This window comes from Emydura macquarii, unplaced genomic scaffold (genome assembly GCF_026122565.2).
Source record: "Emydura macquarii macquarii isolate MOO-44397 ecotype Brisbane River unplaced genomic scaffold, CSIRO-AGI_Emac_v2 contig_1253, whole genome shotgun sequence".
Taxonomy (NCBI): Eukaryota; Metazoa; Chordata; order Testudines; family Chelidae; genus Emydura; species Emydura macquarii.
The window spans coordinates 12,479,781-12,496,946 of NW_027131390.1; the positions used below are offsets into that span (position 1 = coordinate 12,479,781).

Consider the following 17,166-nt stretch of genomic DNA (forward strand, 5'->3'; position numbering starts at 1 on the left):
AGATTTTTAGAGTAACTTCAAAAGACACCCTAAAAATTCTTACAGAGCTTTATTGGTCTTATATCCCAGTTACTTTCTATAGGACTTTTCCATTAATGGTAACAGCCAAACCATACAGGAAGTGACTGGAGAAACAGAAGAAAAGTTGGAGACTAACAAAAATATTAGGGAATTCTCGAGCTGTTTAAAGTCACATGCCTCAAAATATTAGGACTTGAACTATTAAAACCACATTAAGTGTATATATAAACTAGTTATGCCATATGATGATGAACCAATTAAAGCAGATATACTACTCACAATAAAAGCATAGCAATTTGCTTCTTAGTTATATCGTTTAGAAATTTAGAATTTTGAACATATGAGCATTGAGCATATGAGCATGACCATTTGAACAAATGGGAGGGAGACACAAAACTTTTTCTGTGAGCCTGATTCAACTCCCATTGAAGTCAGTGGGAAGAGTCCCATTGATTTCAGAAGGCCTTGATCAGGCCCTATATGAATAATCCTGCTTAGTATCTTCTGTAAAAGCAAATGGAAGTACATTCCAGGAAACTCATCTCCTTGCATGACTGGGCATTAATTCCTCCAACAGAAGAAAAGATTAAGTTAGTGTAGATTTCTTTTCTAAAAGGACACTACCTTTTTTAATTAAAGATGTGCAGCGTGAAATTGTTGTCATAGCAACATCAGCCAGTGATGTTATGATCACACTGCTCAAGGATCTTATTTAAAATGTTCCATAAAACAAAGCTCAACAACCAGACAAAAGAAAACAATGAAGGAAGCGGAAGGGCAGGATCTACTGTTAATGGAAGCTGAATGGAAGAAGTTGTACTTTACAGTATGCTCACTTTGTAACTCTAAATTATTTGTCAGCAAGAGTTGAAAGACATCTGTGAACAATTGAGATCAGCAGGGGACCCAATTTGGAACACACGCACAAATTATCTTCAAAACCTCACAAACAGTCTCACCCCTGGCTTATTCAACAAAAGAGAGAACACAGGCTATCAGTGGGATGCCAGTAATAGAGATCAGCAGAGATGCTAGAGGAGACGTGAAGTAACTTCAGCTATTGATTTTCTTCAGCAAGCTTATATTTTAGGAGGCCCTGGTTAATTCTTTTGTACAAGATGTTCTGAAAATATATAATAGTCCTAACAATTTTTTACCATTATAAAATCAACAGTAGGTTTTCAATTATTCACTTGTTACAAATAAAATGGGAGATGAATCTCCGTGGTTTTATGAATACTTCTGCTGGCACTAAATTGAGGCTTTGAATCACATTGAGAAGTTGTATCAGAGAAGTCCTTGTCTTGTGGGGTTATTTTAGAGACTGTATAATAGAATATAACTGGTAATGTGGGGAGATGGTCGGGTCTTCCCTGTGTTTTGTACAATTTGATATTCTTGGTTTTTTTTTCTTGTTGGTGACCTGTTGACTCCGTTTTCTGCCTCTTGCATCTGAAATGTCAGCCATTGTAGGCCATCATTTTTAGATAGTGCTACTCATCATTTCTGTGGAGTGTTGCTCTGCAGTGCTTTAATATAGCCATTTTTCTCAATGAATGCATTAAAGAATCATAAAAGTGGCTGGATTGGACCCTGCAATTCACCCTCCGGATAAGGCAGTGTATAGCTGCTCCAGAAGCAGAACAGAAATCAGAGTGACTCAGATTTACAATCTGGTTCCTGCTTCACCCTTATTCCAGAAGGGAAGCAATCTACAACAGCCCTTTGGCTGATGCTGTCACCCACCAAGGTATTGGAAATGCACCCTACTGCTTAGAGAGAGAGTCTACAGACTGTATGATCCGTATGGCCTAGTGATCAGCGCAGAGTCAGATAGCAGAACTGGTGGCGTGGTCAGGAGGCAAGCCAGTGGGCGAAGCCAGGAGCCAGACCAGAACCAAAGGGTAAAGCCGGAGACATGGTCAGGAGGCAGGTAGGACTGAAGTGGAGCAGGCAAAGCATGGAGGAAGGGCTGGACGGGCAGCAGGGCTGGTACAGATACAGGTATAGAACATACTGAGTAGCTACTGTGCTGATTTTGCTACATGGTTTAGATGGTGATCTATTGGCTCTTCTGACCAATCAGGGAGCATAGTCACTTAGTGCTGATTTATTGGACACAGCAGAGCTTACTGGGTTGCTAGACAACCGAGCCCAGAGGCAGCTGAGTTCCTGATAGGCAAATTACTTCCCTGTGTTAGACCACTGGCCAGTGCCTCTACCTGCCCATGTTTTACACTGACTAATCTAACAAAAGATCAGATCCTGCAGTGTAGTTTTAATGGCAATTTTGGGAGTGCAGGATTTTGCCCTAAATTTGTCATCAGCAAGTTTTGTTATCTCAGTATTCATCCCTCTCTGCAGAGCAACTCTCCTCCTAGTGCCATTGCTTCAGGCAATGGGCAGCTACCCTTTCTCCGGGTGAGAACTGGCCACTTATTTCCACTCTTTTCTTCCTCTCTCTTAACCAATTTTTAATCCATGACACAAATTTCTTTCTCAGCCTGTGGTTAGCAAGTTTCCTTAATAGCCTCAAGCGACTAATGTTGCTTTCCCTATTCCACTCTCCATTTCTCTAGCAAAGTCAATTGCCTCATGGATTAAAGATAATGCAACAAAAGCCTTTAGCGTATTAGCTCCATGATTACATCCTGAGCACTGCAATGTAACAGATTTAACTTGCATGACCTCGGTGTTAATGTAGTTGATATTCAGTCTGATTTCACACCTAATCTTTCAAACATTCAAATTCTGTTCAATTTCAGTAACAAGTGTGGTGTCTTGTGAATAGTCAAGGTCAGTCAGAATGGAGCAAGTAAGCAGAAACCTAGGATTAAATACTCAGGGCTAATTGGACATAATCAATTATAATTTAAGAATTTAGCAACACAATTGCAAAATTGCTTCATAAGTAAATGCAAAATGTCCTTATTTGTTTATGGATCTTTGGTATGCATGTTTCTCTCTTAAATTCTCATAATAAACCCTGACTTGAAGTTAAAATTTAGCAAACTTAAAGGTGATTGTTTGCTACACAAAATAATAATTAACTTGTGGAGTTTACTCCTGCAGGATGAGTTTAAAGGCAGATTCTTTATTAAGTGTAAAAAACCAACATTGTAGACAAATGTCTGGGGAATAACATTTGCAGTGACACTAGTAAAGATGACCATTATAAGGACTATCAATCATGCATCTGAACAGAAACGGATCAGCTGCTGGGAGAAATTGAAAGAAGTCATAAATTTTAAGGCCAAAAGGGGAGACTATTATGAGCACCTAATCCAACCTCCTGTGTAACACTGACCATGTATTTCACCTACTGATTCTTGCATCTAACTGAACAACTTGTGGATGATGTAATATAGCATTCTACAATGAGGTGAGCTTTGTATGTCTCATGCCTTCCGTTGGACTGTGATGAAATGCAGAATATATATGGTTTGGCAGATTTATGGCAATTAGAGCAAAACCCTCCTGCCTTCACACTGAGTTTATTTTTATTTTCATAAATTCGGTAGTGAAACAAATGAATGCACTGAGGGTTACATTTCCTAGAGTGCAAGATGTAGACTCTAAAAACCTGCCTTCCCACTGAAGGATGCAATAGAGGGTTTAACACAGAGCATGGTGCTGTGTATATTCCTCCGTATGCACTGAAATGGAAGGAAGGTGATTTGGATTGATCTTGGAGGAAAGGGAACAAGATAAAGCATTTAACTCCTGCCTGCGGTCTTCTGGGAAAAACTCCAGAGTCAGGCAAACATTTATAAGAATATAAAGTTACACAGAAGAATAACCCTATTGTGACAGAGTGCAAAAAAAACCCTCCTACAACACACACACCTCCCTGAACTGCTAAAGTGCCTGTTACTGGCAACCTGAATAACAATAGCAGTGGTATTGAAATCTGCCCACATACCCATATGTACTAAGTGTTTCCAGGTGGTGTAGGGCTTTCTATTGATGTAGAAGCTGATTCCTGATAGAAAATAATAACCCTCTCTCTCATCTACCCCCCATATGAATAACTACACCATGTGGAATCCATTCTCTAAACATTCCAAGACCTAGGAAGTAGCCATCCACTGAGCTCATTTTCACTGGAACAGCAAAGAAAAACACAACACTGCATCACAGTGTTGTGTAAGTTTTAATGGAAAGGTAAGAATAAAAATGAAATGTGAACCTAAATGCAGGGCATTAGGGATTGCACTACTAGTTCTCCCCTCCCAACCCAAGAGAGAATGCCAAGTGCTTAATTTGTAATGAAAGAGGTGCTGGGGCTCAAGCAATTTTTTTACATTCATAACTGCTGCAGTAAGCTCAGAGGTGCCGCGGCTATGACCTGCCAAGCTTAGAGGTGCTGAGCCTCAGCCCTGGCGAGCTCTGGTATAAATTAAGACCAACTGAGAACGTCACATAACAAGAGCTTGTCAAACTGCTGTGTCTATATCCCTGATCATGCTGTGATGTCAATAAGTGGATAGTTTCTGCCATGATATGCTAATTTGTGGAAGGTAGATGGAAAAGAAGTTTCTCATTTTCTTCATGGCTCCCATTTGAATTAAAAGAATGAAACTGAAAATCAAACAAATGACAAGAACCCCCCCATATATCCACATCTGTGTCTAGTAACTGACAGAGAGCCTGATTCTGATTTACATTGTGGCCCAGCGTAAAGGAGTCTTAAAAGTGGCCATAAATTGTATTTGCATTGACTTTTTGGTTTCTTTACACTGCCAGAGTAGTTTAATAGGGACATAGCATATGAGAATCTCACATACAAACTATATCTTTTATATACTGTATATATGGTGTATACATTATGCATAGTTTGTGTGTATGTGGTATGTATTTAATTTCTGTGACTGCCTTTGGAGTTTTTAACTTTCTATTAATTAAAGCAACAGGTTAAAAATGTGCCGAGAATGTAGGAGAGCAACCTTAATGATGATAAGTTTAATCACCGTGGAAAAAGGGCTTGTCCAATGTGTCAGGTTGGCAGTGTTGTTGCCAATCTATGGCTAATGCTTTGGGATTCACTTCACCACAATAACAATGAAACCACTGCCTAAGCAAAAATATAATGCAGAAAAGAGTGATTTTGTGATAAGTTACAGCAAGCTTAACCATGACTAATAAAGGCTTGTGTGTATGCTAGAGTTCCCATCCGTCTTGGACTGTCACTTCAGGAATCACAACTTTCACTGTCTTCGAGTGACTGATGTACTTCAGCATGAAAAGTAAGAGAGAGAGGGTAAGAGAGATACATAGGCACTAATAGAGAGAGTTCTTAATACAGTGTAGGCAGCGCATAAGAATTGCTGATGAAAGAATGAAACATTTATAAAATCAATTTTCTCTGTCTCATTCCATTTTACATATTTCTTAGCTGCAGCAATTTTAAAAAATGCTGCTAGATGAGAAATCGGAATAAAACCTCCTTTTATCTTTATCAGAAAATCACCAAATTCCATACCCTTGTGACAAGGGGGTGGGAACGGAGAAATGAGGCTGGAGAGCTCTTTATTGGCCAAATTGCCTTTGGTGGAATTGCGCCCACTGACACCAATGATGAATTTGGCCCAACGTCTTAAGAACCTCTGTGCTGAGTGTTTGATTCTTAGACTGTTTATCGTTTAATAGCATTGATATCATCCTAACCAGTGGTCTTTGAGGTTCACATTTCATTGAATTGAACAGTGTGCTGGGGACTAGAGGTCTCATCTTTGCTGTGTGGGGTGGTGTTTAATCATAGGAACTAGTGATGACAAAGGCCTGTTAGGTCATTTAGTCCCTTCTTTTATTAGTGCAGGTGGATTATTCAGCTAGCTCATTCTCTTCAGTACTGGGCAGCAATACATTAATTTATAAGGTGGCAGGCATCTATCCCAGCTGAAAAGGTTAGAAATATTGCTGGGTGTTTTGTTTTTAAAATGACAAGTTAAGATCTGTGGAAAACAAATTAACATCTTGGCAAATGCTTCTTTCTTATTAGGATTTTCCCCTTTAATTCCTTTGCAAATTGTATGCCTGAATATGCACAGCTCACTTATTAGATAATGTAAATCTATGGTCCAACTTACACTGGATACTTTTTAATCACTGGAACTTTTGCACATTATGGGGGCAGATGGAGGGGAAGGGGAAAAGGGTTTTGTTGCACATTTTATTTGACTTCCTGTCCTACAAATCCCACAAATTCATTACAAATTAATGTAATTATTTAGAGCCAGATTCTATAGCCTTCACATTTCTTATAGCACCTTATTCCTTCTGCAGTTCTGCTGATTTCAGTGGATAGACTTGCAGAGAAAGATACTATTTAAAGGTAAGTGTGTCAATCTGCCTGTTAAATATATTTCTAATGTTTGAATATTTTTTTTTTTTTTTTAAATCACAGAATTCATTAACTAAATTACCGGAACTTTATTCAACCAGCTTTAGTGATCTTGCACTGAGGCATCTACAGAATCACAACTGACCACAAAGGGGGGACGTCAGTCTCCTATAGAAAATGTAACAGTTTCCTCTTGGATCCAGTTAAGGCTTAATTGTAACTTTACAGTGAGTAAAGGGACCATGTGAGTAAGGGGACCATGAAGATGCCCTGCTGCATGGGCAGACTTTTAAACAGTATGGAGAGAAGTAAATAGCGGGATCTGTACTGGTACCAGTGCTGTTCAACCTATTCATAAATAATCAGGAAGGGGGCGGTGAACAGTGTGATGTCAACATTTTCAGGTAATACAAAATAACTCAAGATAGTTAAGTCCAAAACTGACTATGAATAGTTACAAAGGGATCTTACTAAACTGGGTGACAGGGCCACAAAATTGCAGATGAAATTCAATGTTAAATACAAAGCTATGCACATTGGGGAAAAAATAATCCCAAGTATACATACAAAATGATGGGGTCTAAATTAGCTGTTACCACTCAAGAAAGAGTTCTTGGAGTCATTGCAGATGGCTCCAACCCTCCCTCCCCCCAAAAAACTCCCCCAAAATAACCCAACCCCCCCCTCCAAACTAACAGAATGTTAGGAATTTGTTTGTATCAGCTATTCCGTGAAATTGGGATTAGTTTACAGCCTGTTGTCAGGTGTTGGCCGGGTGTGTGTTCTCCCAGTGTGTGTGCTGTGCAGCTCTGCGCAGTTAGCCGATACAGCAGACCTTGACTGGATTGCCCAGAAAGACCAGAGATCTGTTTCAGTAATGAAGGCAACCTGCCAGGTTTATTGTCGACGAAGCATGGTAGAAAGAGCCCTATACATGCTACAAGTACACTTAATACATGTATGCTTGTGACAATGGACCAGCTCAGTGAACGGTGGGATTTTCTGTTCCTCACTTAGCCTGACAAAGACACTCCCTTCTGAGACCCTCTTTTATACACTGAAACAAACAAGTTACGTAGTGCCCTTCTGACATGAGATACCCCCCCTCTACCTTGTACCTAGTGGTTCAATTAAAACATCTCTATCCATCATATTATCATCCTGACCTTATCCTGAAGGTCAGCATGTTCTTCGTTATCTTTGGGGAGTACTTCTGGGATTTACTTGATAGCAGGGTGTTTCTTGTACCATCTTTCTTGAATGTGCTCATGTGGGTATTCTGTGCCTAGCACTTCTTTAGGAATGTATGTTTTTGCAATACCAGATGTTCTTGCCAGTTACTGTGAGCTTGCCAGTAGTCTCACAGCTTGACTTGTGCTACCTTTGCTTTATAACAGCAGGGCCAAACTACTACTTTAGCTCAGGCCTCAAACCCGGCCTGTTATACTAGACCTCATGTCTCAGGCTCTCACTTTCTACTACACTGCCCACTGAGCCCCTGCTCAGCTACTTTGGCTGGCAAGAAGAGCTGTGAAGCCATGGCTTGTCCTACTTCCCACCCCTCCTGGCCTTTTTGCTCATAGTGGGCAGTAGCAGGTAAGCAGCCAGCATCAGAGTCTACATCAGGCTGAGCAAGGTGGTAAGACAGAACAGGAGTTGTGAGAACGTAGCCCTTTGGGCTTGATCAGAACGCCACTGAAGTCAAAGGCAATCTTTCTATTGACTTCAGTGCACTTTGGAATAGGGCCTTGGTGGTCATTTAAGATCCATTGTGAAAGGTTTTGGTTCCTTTAGATCTGGAGAGATATCAATCACAATGGAGACAGTCAGGCTTAGAGGTTACTTTCTACGTAAAATATCAGATTGTTTATGGGGGTGGGAGTGGGCGGGTTAGAGAGAAACCCCAAATGCAAATCTGAGAGCTTAAGTCTATGTTAACAGTCTAAATTGTTTGCTTAAAATAAAGAATGTTCCATATTGCAGTCTCCTAACACAACTAGTGGAGTAGCTTATAATCCTTCGTTCTTTGCCTCTCAGTGGGGGAAGGCCCATGAGGAAGGAATAAACAGAAGGAAAGATGCATCTTCCCTATCAAATAGAAAGTTGCTGATTTCCTTGGCACAGAATTAGTCTTCAAATTACTGAAATCAGTAGGGGGAAAAGTGCTTAAATGAGGAGTAGAATACTGAATTTATTTAGTTACATTTTTCTTCTTTTAATGCTCCTTCATGCCTCATTATTACTTGCCCTATGCAAGAGTCAGAGCAGCTGTTTAAGCATATAACCCCTAAAGCAAGGAAATTCTGCGTAAATGCCAAATGTTCCCTTTATTTCACCCTCTGTGGCATAGTATCACAATAAATATGGCCATGTACCAGAAGCTGAATCAGACACAATGAGGTGGAAAAACATGACCTTCAGAAAGGTTTAGGCACGTAGCTTGTGGAATACATTCTTATCGGATCCCTTCTTGTTTGGAGCCATCCAGCATTTTTGTAAAGGACCTCCTGCCCTGAGCGTATTGTAACCATGATACTGTTGCCCCAAGTTGCGTATTCTTGTTTAATAGTATAGGGTATCAGGCTAACATCAACAATGTAAAGCTAAAACCAGTGCAGAGGGTCAAGACACAATACCTGTATTCTCATCCCACAAACCCCTTTAACTCCCTAACCTCCCACTTCCCATGTGGAAAGCACTCACGTTTCGCCAATTTGCGGGATTAGTTTTTAAAAAGAAAATGGCTGCTGGTAACTCAGGTATTACCCCAAGGGTGGGTTTAGTGAGTGGTGATCTGTTGCTGCAACCCTAAAAGCCTGATCCAAAATCCACTAACGTCATTGGAGAGACTCAGATTGAAGTCAATAGAATTTAAATCAGGTCTTAAACTCCTTTTCTCCCTCCTTCGCTCCATCTCCCAAATTGAAGGAAGTTTAGTTTCTGCATGCTCCATCTAGCATGTGAAGCTCTGACATGCCATTCCTGCTGCGTAGGCTGCTGCAGGCTTGACTCATTTTATGGTGCTGTATTAAAAACAACTTTGACACCAGAAAGATATTGCTCAGAATGGAGTATTATGTGTTACTTTTTTATATTCATAGTAATTTTGACTGAGTTCGTTGAGTTATATTCAGACATGGTATGCCAGGGTTCTGAAAAGTCAGATTTGAGATGTAATGTGGGCCGGTTCCGTGTGATGGGTAAAAAAAACATACGTTAGAAACAGAATTCAATGAAGAATCAATGCGTGATGAGTCTTTTTAGAATTGTTTAAGTTATTTTTGTCTAGTGACCAATATCAGTTAATTGGGTTAGTTTGTTCATGTTCACTCCTAATGTTCTCGCTGGGCTCAGTTAATCTTTCCTTGTGCACCCAACAGTTTCACTACAATTTTCTAATAAAGAGCCAGATTGGGAACCCTTTATTCCCATTGGTGAGCAGTTATGTATCCCACTGATTTCACAAGGGAATAACAACTCGCCAGTGTGGTCTAAAGTTAAATGGCATCTAACTAGAATAAGCAGTGACCAAAACAGCATTAGCTCTTCCCTTTGCAGAAATTGATTTATTAATGTATGCTTGTGCCAGATTTGGGAGCTGAGATGGGTTCCACCTTCTTTTTAAAATGGCCTGTTTAGTTTAAAGGCAGATACACTGAGTTCCATCTCTTTTAAAAATACAGTGATGTTCTAGAGCAATAGTCTGAAACCTTATAGTATCAAAATGGTGAGATGCAGAGTTTGGGAGTCATCACTGCAGAACACTGTAGTGTTCTTTTTATAAGTGCTAACACTACCTGTCAGTCACTATCATAGTGAGGTGGGGAAGCATGCAGAGAGTTATTTGGACAGTTCATAGAGAGAATAAGTAGCAGATGGAGCCTTCTTGCTAGGATGGTTTCATGGAGAGACAGGTTAAAGAGGCTTCATGGTGGGAACAAGTACGTCTGTCAGAGGAGGAGAAGCAACAGAATTGCAACTGGCCAATTTTTACTATGGATGTACAGTCTGTGCTCTTTCCCAGGATGGGAATGTTATCTATCTTAGGTATTTATTGAATGCCCATGACTGTTGTATATTGCTCCTGAAAATGGAAGGATTGATTGAGCACTCATGGCATAAGTACCTGCAGATGGAAGTGGAAAGTGTGCACCTTGTGGTTTGCACATCTTTGCTCCCATAGACGCCTAAGAAGACTCTCAGAATAATGCTCAGTTCAAGTTATCCAGACAAATTTCAAGAGGAGGAAATGGCTGTCTGTCTTTTTTTGGATCTGTTTGTGGCTTCAAGCTTGTGCTAGCCTGCCAATCAAATTATTTTGATACAAGCTGCCCATTTCAAATGTAAAATGCAAACTATAAATGAAGGATTTGCTGTCTGTCAGTTTTGATTCCATCATGTGCCTATTAGTCATACCCTACCGTGCTGTCCTGTAACAGTTCTGGCTGATGTTGATCATGGACATTATAAATTTCCCCTTTTGGTTCATTACTTAATTATAAGGGAAATTAACCTTCTCCTGGTAATTTCAAGTCTATTTTAAAGTTTCATAGAGAGGAAATTTATTATGAACAGTGCAGTTATTTATGAGTTTATTGAAAAATGAAGATGTACCCTTTAAAATAAAGGTATAAAATACTTAACCTGGTCAGGGTTCAAGTTTTGAGTTCATAAGAGAACCCCAAGCCAGTCTCTGATTTTGTTGCAATCTTTTTACATAGTCCTCGTTACTTATTCATCTCTTAACTGTCCTGCGGAGGGATTCCAGCCGATTTAACTCAGCAGCATACTCAAGCTCTGAAGTCATTTACACAATATCTATTAACTATGACATTGAGACCTTACGTTATGCTAAGATGTTTTATTTGAAGAGCCAGAATGTCATCTTGTAATTAGGGATGGGTGAACTGCTTCATATAAAATGAGATCAGTTCTCACCTTCTCCCTGAGACTTTGCCTATGATGTTTTTAAGATCCAGAGACAAACTAGGCCACTTCTGGAATTCTCAAAAGTTCAGGTAATTTTTCCCTCATTTCTCTGGGCTTTGTAGTTAGGGTTTCAGTCAGGACCACAAACTGAAGTACAAGAACTCTTGTGAGCAAGCCTGTTCTCAGGAGATTTTCATTTCAATTTTGCAAACTCAGATGGTTGAAGCTTCTCTAAACTGAATGTGACTCAATCTGCTATCTGAAAGTGTTGAGGTTCTCTCATATCTTCTTGTAAATCTGACTTAGGTTTGTGCTGTGAAGTTTGGTTCCAGATGCAAATGAACCCATGTTTGGATCTGGGGTGTGACTCAGTCCACCTTGGACATAGGCGACAGCCATTGATTTTTGAATCAGCATTTATCTTCCCAAAGCCTGTGGCTCCTTGGGGCTGGTGTTTTATGTTTGGGCAATCCCTGTTGTAAATGTATTGAATATGATTAATTGAAAAATAATGGCTAAACAGATCTGGGTTGGGTTACAGAGGTCAATGCAGCTGCTTTTTATGAAGATTCTATATTTCAATTCTATTCTTATTTTGTTAAACTGATTCGTTTTCTCAGCTACTAGATTCACAAGTGTAAATAATATATTCTACATGATATCTGTTTGTCTTCCATTTTTGTCTTCCATTATACTGTTTACTAGGTAATGCATTCTGCCACAGGCAATCTGTGGGCATCTGTGTGGCAGTGACAATAAAAACACCAAAATCTTCAAACAAACAAAAACCCCTACACCTAGTTATAATAAATCTACATGTTTTTGAGTTTGAATTAATGTCAGTACAGACTGGCTAAACACCCCACTGAAGTTTAACAAAAATAAGGAAGTTACATTTCCTGGTTCTTTTGTTCTGCAGTAAAAGGGTTATTTAACCCTTTAATGACTTAACATTAATAATGCTGCTGTAATGGTTGCTGAAACAGCAACAGCTTTACCTGTAGAAAATCTCTAAGGTTTGTCAAATTTTCAAGTGCACTAAGCAGGTGAGCCGAGCAATTAAATATTGAGATGGGTCTTAATCTTACTGCATGAGAATTTTCTGAGATGGGCTTGGGAAAATTAGACCAGAGATGTATACTGTGCCATTTTCTGCCTTTCCTGTGATTCCATTTAAAATGTGTAAGAATGCTCTATGATCAGTGAATAAGCACATCTTTTAGTTGTCCCTTAGCAACTAAGAACAGAGAAAAATTGCTGTGAAAAGGGATGTGAACGGTGATTCTTTTTTGCCATTTCTCTCTGCCAACTCTATACCAGGAGGAATATCTATCCACTGATCTAGCTAATCTTATCCTATTTATACTGCACTCACACCCCCGAGCACTTTATGCATTTAGATAAATGTGTTGTGTTCTATCCCCCATTTCCAAGAAGTGATTTTAAAAAAAAAAGTTATTCTTATGGCTATTCCAAGGGGAAAGCGATTTCTGAGAGATGGGTCTTACATACGGGCCTGAAGGTGGCAAGGTTTGTGATCACTCTTAATCTTTGTGGAAGGAAGTTTAGCTGCCACTGAGTAGGCTTTGTCCCCAGCTATCATGTGTGTCTGCTCCTGACTCCTGAAAGTTCCACCATTCTGCTGCTTCACATCTGCAGGGAGGAGTGATCACTGGGATACTGTAGGAGGATCTTTTGAGGGTTATTGCCAGGACCTTATACTGACTTCTCTTTGATGCTTTCTTGGAGTGTCCAGAACTGTAAGTCACCCTGTTACCCCACTGCCTCAGAAGAGATCTGCTGGTGCTAAGCTGAGTGACAATTCCTGCCACTCCAGTTTGTTAGCCAGCCCCGGAGATTCCTCTGGACTCTGCCAGTCCTGACTTTGCCTTCCAGGTTAACCAGGCTTAGCTGTAATGCATATCTCACTTCAATATAACAGCAAGGAGATTAATTTATAATAAAACAAAAATATCTGTAATAAAGAACAGAAATGTAAGTGATCTTAAGCAGAGATGGTAGAAACAGAAAATGGTTACACATAAAACAAAAGTATAATCACTCTTTCTAGACACTAAAACTTAACAGGCTACCCTCCTTGACTGAAATAAGTTTCTTACCTAATACAAACTTTCAGCATCATCAGGAGGACCCACTGTTTGACGATACAGGGAGTGCTGGCCTCTTTGTCCCCAAAGTGATGGACAACCAAAATGTCTTCTCCTTATAGTCCCCACAGTTTATTGTTTTTGTCACCAGATTCAGGATGAGCTTCTGGGATTCAGACTCAGTGTCTTTCAATGCTAATTTTGCATCCTTGTATTAATTTATACCTCTAATGCAAATGAGCTGCCCATTGTCTCTGGCATCGCCATGCTCAATTTACATTAGCGACAGGGAGATAACTATCTTCCTTTTGTCTAGAAGAAAACCTGTTTCTCCTTTTGTTTGGTTACAGACTATAAAGAATAATATCAATTAGCATCCATAATTCCTCAGACAGTGTTAATAAATACCTTTCAGTGTGTCACTGGCTTTCATTTGATATCTCACAACATTCTTTACAGATAAATATCATGACAGCAATGTGATAGCTGTAGTGAGTTTGTCAGGCCTGAGGAATTGCTGACCCAGAATAGTGATCCACTGAGAGGCCTCTGTGTCACACCTCTCCCCTGACAGTGACACAGTAGGATTAGCCACTGGCTACTCCACAGGTATCGGTTCAAAGTCCCCCTGAACCCATAGACTTCCCCTCCTTAACATCTACACTGCCGCAGTGGTTGTTTCACACTCATCTGGCCTTTTTCCCAAATCCATCCTTCACCAGGTCTTAATTACCAGACACTCAGACTGCTCCCCAATGGTGTATCACCCATGAAGGTGTGAAACCTGATTTCTTACCACTGGAAGACTTGCAGTGGAGATGTGCACTCTAGCGGAGTACTGGCTCAGATCTTTTTACCTAGCAGTCCCAGTGTCCTACTGCTCCTGTCAGATCCTGGGCTACAACACCTCTTAACTGTGCCACAGACTTGCAGCACTGACTCAGGTTCCCTGATGAGGATTTCCCCTTTGACCACTGAGTCTAGCTATGGTGGGCTTGAACGGGAGCCCTTGGGCTCAACCCTGTTACATTATTACAGAAAATAACACATCAAGAAAAAACTTTCCACATTCCCACAGTCAGAATCTCAGAACAACCTTTAGTTCCACAGTGACTCAGGCTATGGGCAAGGCAGTGGGATCCATCATATTCACATCTGATTGCCTGCTAGCCCCTGATCAGGCACACTCTTAGGTCCTTCCAGCTGGGTCCCATGCGCATGACTTGACCCTCTTCTCCTGTTTGAGCTGCCTGTGCTTGTTTTGGTCTGTAAGCTTCTGTTGCTCTCACTCTGTCTCCTCTCTCTGATACCTGGCTTCAAGCTCCATTCACCTCTTCTCCATTAGCAGCCTTTTTCCACTCCATCCTCCACAGCTCTGGACCTCTGACCATTGCTGCTGCTTCTGGTGGGTCATCTGGGGAACTGTCTGCTTGGCCTCCTGCATGCCCTGTAGGGGAAAAAGGAACCTCATCTGGACCCCAGTTTGGAGCAAGTGCCCATCCTGCTTCATAGCATAGGAGTGCAGCATGGCGACTAGCTCCATTTACTTCTGATCAGCTGCTGACAGATCTCACTGTGCACGCAGCCCTTCTAACTGCTCTAGGTGAGCTCGGCATCTGCTTCTTTGCTCATCCCGACTCTTCTGCTGCTTTATATTTTCCTTTGTTCTGTTTCCATTGCCTGACATAAACAAGCAAAAAACAATAAAACTGTAACCATTTGTCTCTTACTCTTGCTTAGTAGCACTTAAATCTCAGTTCGTGGTTAACAAACTTCTTTTTCTTGTCATAAGCGTATCTCCGTGCTGTTATGTTAAACAGAGTGTGAATTCCTGGTTAAATCAAGCAGGCTGGTGTGAACACTGTCTCTCTAGAGACAGCAGACTTGGTCATTGCTGTGAGTGTCCAGTGACAGGGACCGAGTGCTGCAAGGAGATGCTTCTGGAGAGTTCAGGAACTAAACTGCACCAATGGTTAACCTGCAAGGCAAGGTTAGGAGTGGTGGAGTCCTAAGGAGTTTGTTTGGTTGACTAACAGAGTAGGGTAGCAGGGGGCAGTCCCACAGTTTAGCATCAACAAATCCCTCTTTTGCTAAGGCAGACGGGTGATAGGGCAACTGACAGTTCTGGACATCTTGAGAAAGCGTCACGCTCCTCTGGATGGGTAGCTGGTGATGCGAAAGGAGAACAGGGGTGGTGCGCTCCCATTGACTTGTGTTGATCAGCCAATGGCCATTGCCCGTTGCACTAGCTGAAGCTTCACAAGCTTTTCTGGCTTCATCCCCAAGTGTAGTGCATCACGATGATCACGTCTGGAGGCCATTAAAGCATGGATTACTCTGGCCAAGTCTGCATCTAGCAGGGTGGGAGTGTAGCCTCCTTGCCAGGGAAAGGCTGAAAAAGTCTTTGCTTGAGTAGCCAATAGACCAGCTCCAATGATGTTTGATTGTTGTAAATTGCTCCCCCAGCCGTATTGCTCAGCCTCAATGAGAAACCTGGGAGCACAAGTAGGCTGCCTCTCCTCCTGGGATGCTGTTTAGAGTTTATTGTGTAGCTGGAAAATCTTATTTGAACCCGACTTGCCTCGTTTTCTGACATAAAGACTGAAGGTATTAGAACAAGCTGGAGGGCGTGGTCCCAAAATGGGGGGAGTAAAGCTGCTACTTAAGTGGTGTTCAGATGGAGAGAAAAGCCAAAGGCCCCCCTTTCCCTTAAAGCAGTGTTCAAAATAAAATAAAGATAATGGGCCAGATTCTCAGCCAGTGTAACTCTGTGTAGCTCTATTGATTTCAATGGAGCTATGCTTATTTTACACCAGCTGAGGATTTGGCCTACTATATGATCCAAACCTGTCTGAGTAAAATATCTCCTATTTATCTCAGCAAGGGATCATCTAGGACTAGAACTAGACAAACTGTTCACAGTGAACAATATATTCCGCAAATGTGTTTCTGTTCTGTCACTGTGGAATCTGAGTGCTTCTTAACCCCTTTTCTGTAGGATTATTATCTCTGAGCAGGCTTAAATTGTTCATGAATTTGTTCATTATTTAGCAATTATTCAGTGAATGCTTTAGGCTGTGGTATATTTGCATATCATGCTGACCAATATTGTCTCATTGTTTCCTTGTTCTTCCCTGTCTGAATCTCTATCTCCATCTATTGTCTCCTGTCTTCCATTTAGATTATAAACTCTGTGTGGCCAGAACCAATTTATTGTTCTGTGTTTGTACAGCACCTGGCACGATGTAGTCCATGACTAGTGCTCGTAAGCGCTAGGGTAATACAATATATCTCACTGCAGGTGAGGTGACTTACATGTGATCTGCATCACCTGTGATGGGGCCTGTAGGGTCTGCTCTGGCAGGGAGGGTGTTAACAAGGGCTTGTGGACACAATTGGCTTTGCCCTGCTACACCTGCAGCAGCTGACAGGAGTGGGGCCTTAAAAGGAAGAGGCCCATGGCTGACAAGGAAGGAGAGCACTCTGCTTCCTCCTTGGGGAGGGTAGTCTGATTCCAGCCGAGAGCATGAGACAGCTTGTAAGTGGGGCAAGCCTCCTGGTGAGTGGGACAACTGAGCCCGGAAAGACTGACTAAAAAGCCTGGCTGCACAGAGACAAGCCCTCAGTAGGCGGGTGGAGTCCTGCCAATGAATGCTCGGATAACCTTCGTTTTAAGTTCAGTTTCCTTTTATTTTGGAATCTTTATTATGCCCTTAATCATCCTGTAACAGTCAAGCCTGCAAAGAACCCGATGGAAGAAAGGGA

The 17,166-nt window shown here is 41.2% G+C and overlaps 1 long non-coding RNA gene across 2 annotated transcripts in view; it reads left to right on the forward strand.

Moving 5' to 3' along the window:
• Positions 1-4,085: 4,085 nt before the first annotated feature.
• The window catches only part of LOC137153908 (uncharacterized), a 90,320-nt gene continuing 77,239 nt past the window's right edge, over positions 4,086-17,166 (forward strand). Inside the window, exons 1-3 of one of the 2 annotated variants that reach the window (XR_010919942.1) lie at positions 4,086-4,185; positions 5,186-5,281; positions 6,307-6,355. This is a non-coding gene — a long non-coding RNA (uncharacterized lncRNA). The remainder of the gene's footprint in view (positions 4,186-5,185; positions 5,282-6,306; positions 6,356-17,166) is intronic. The other variant, XR_010919943.1, reaches the window with a different exon arrangement.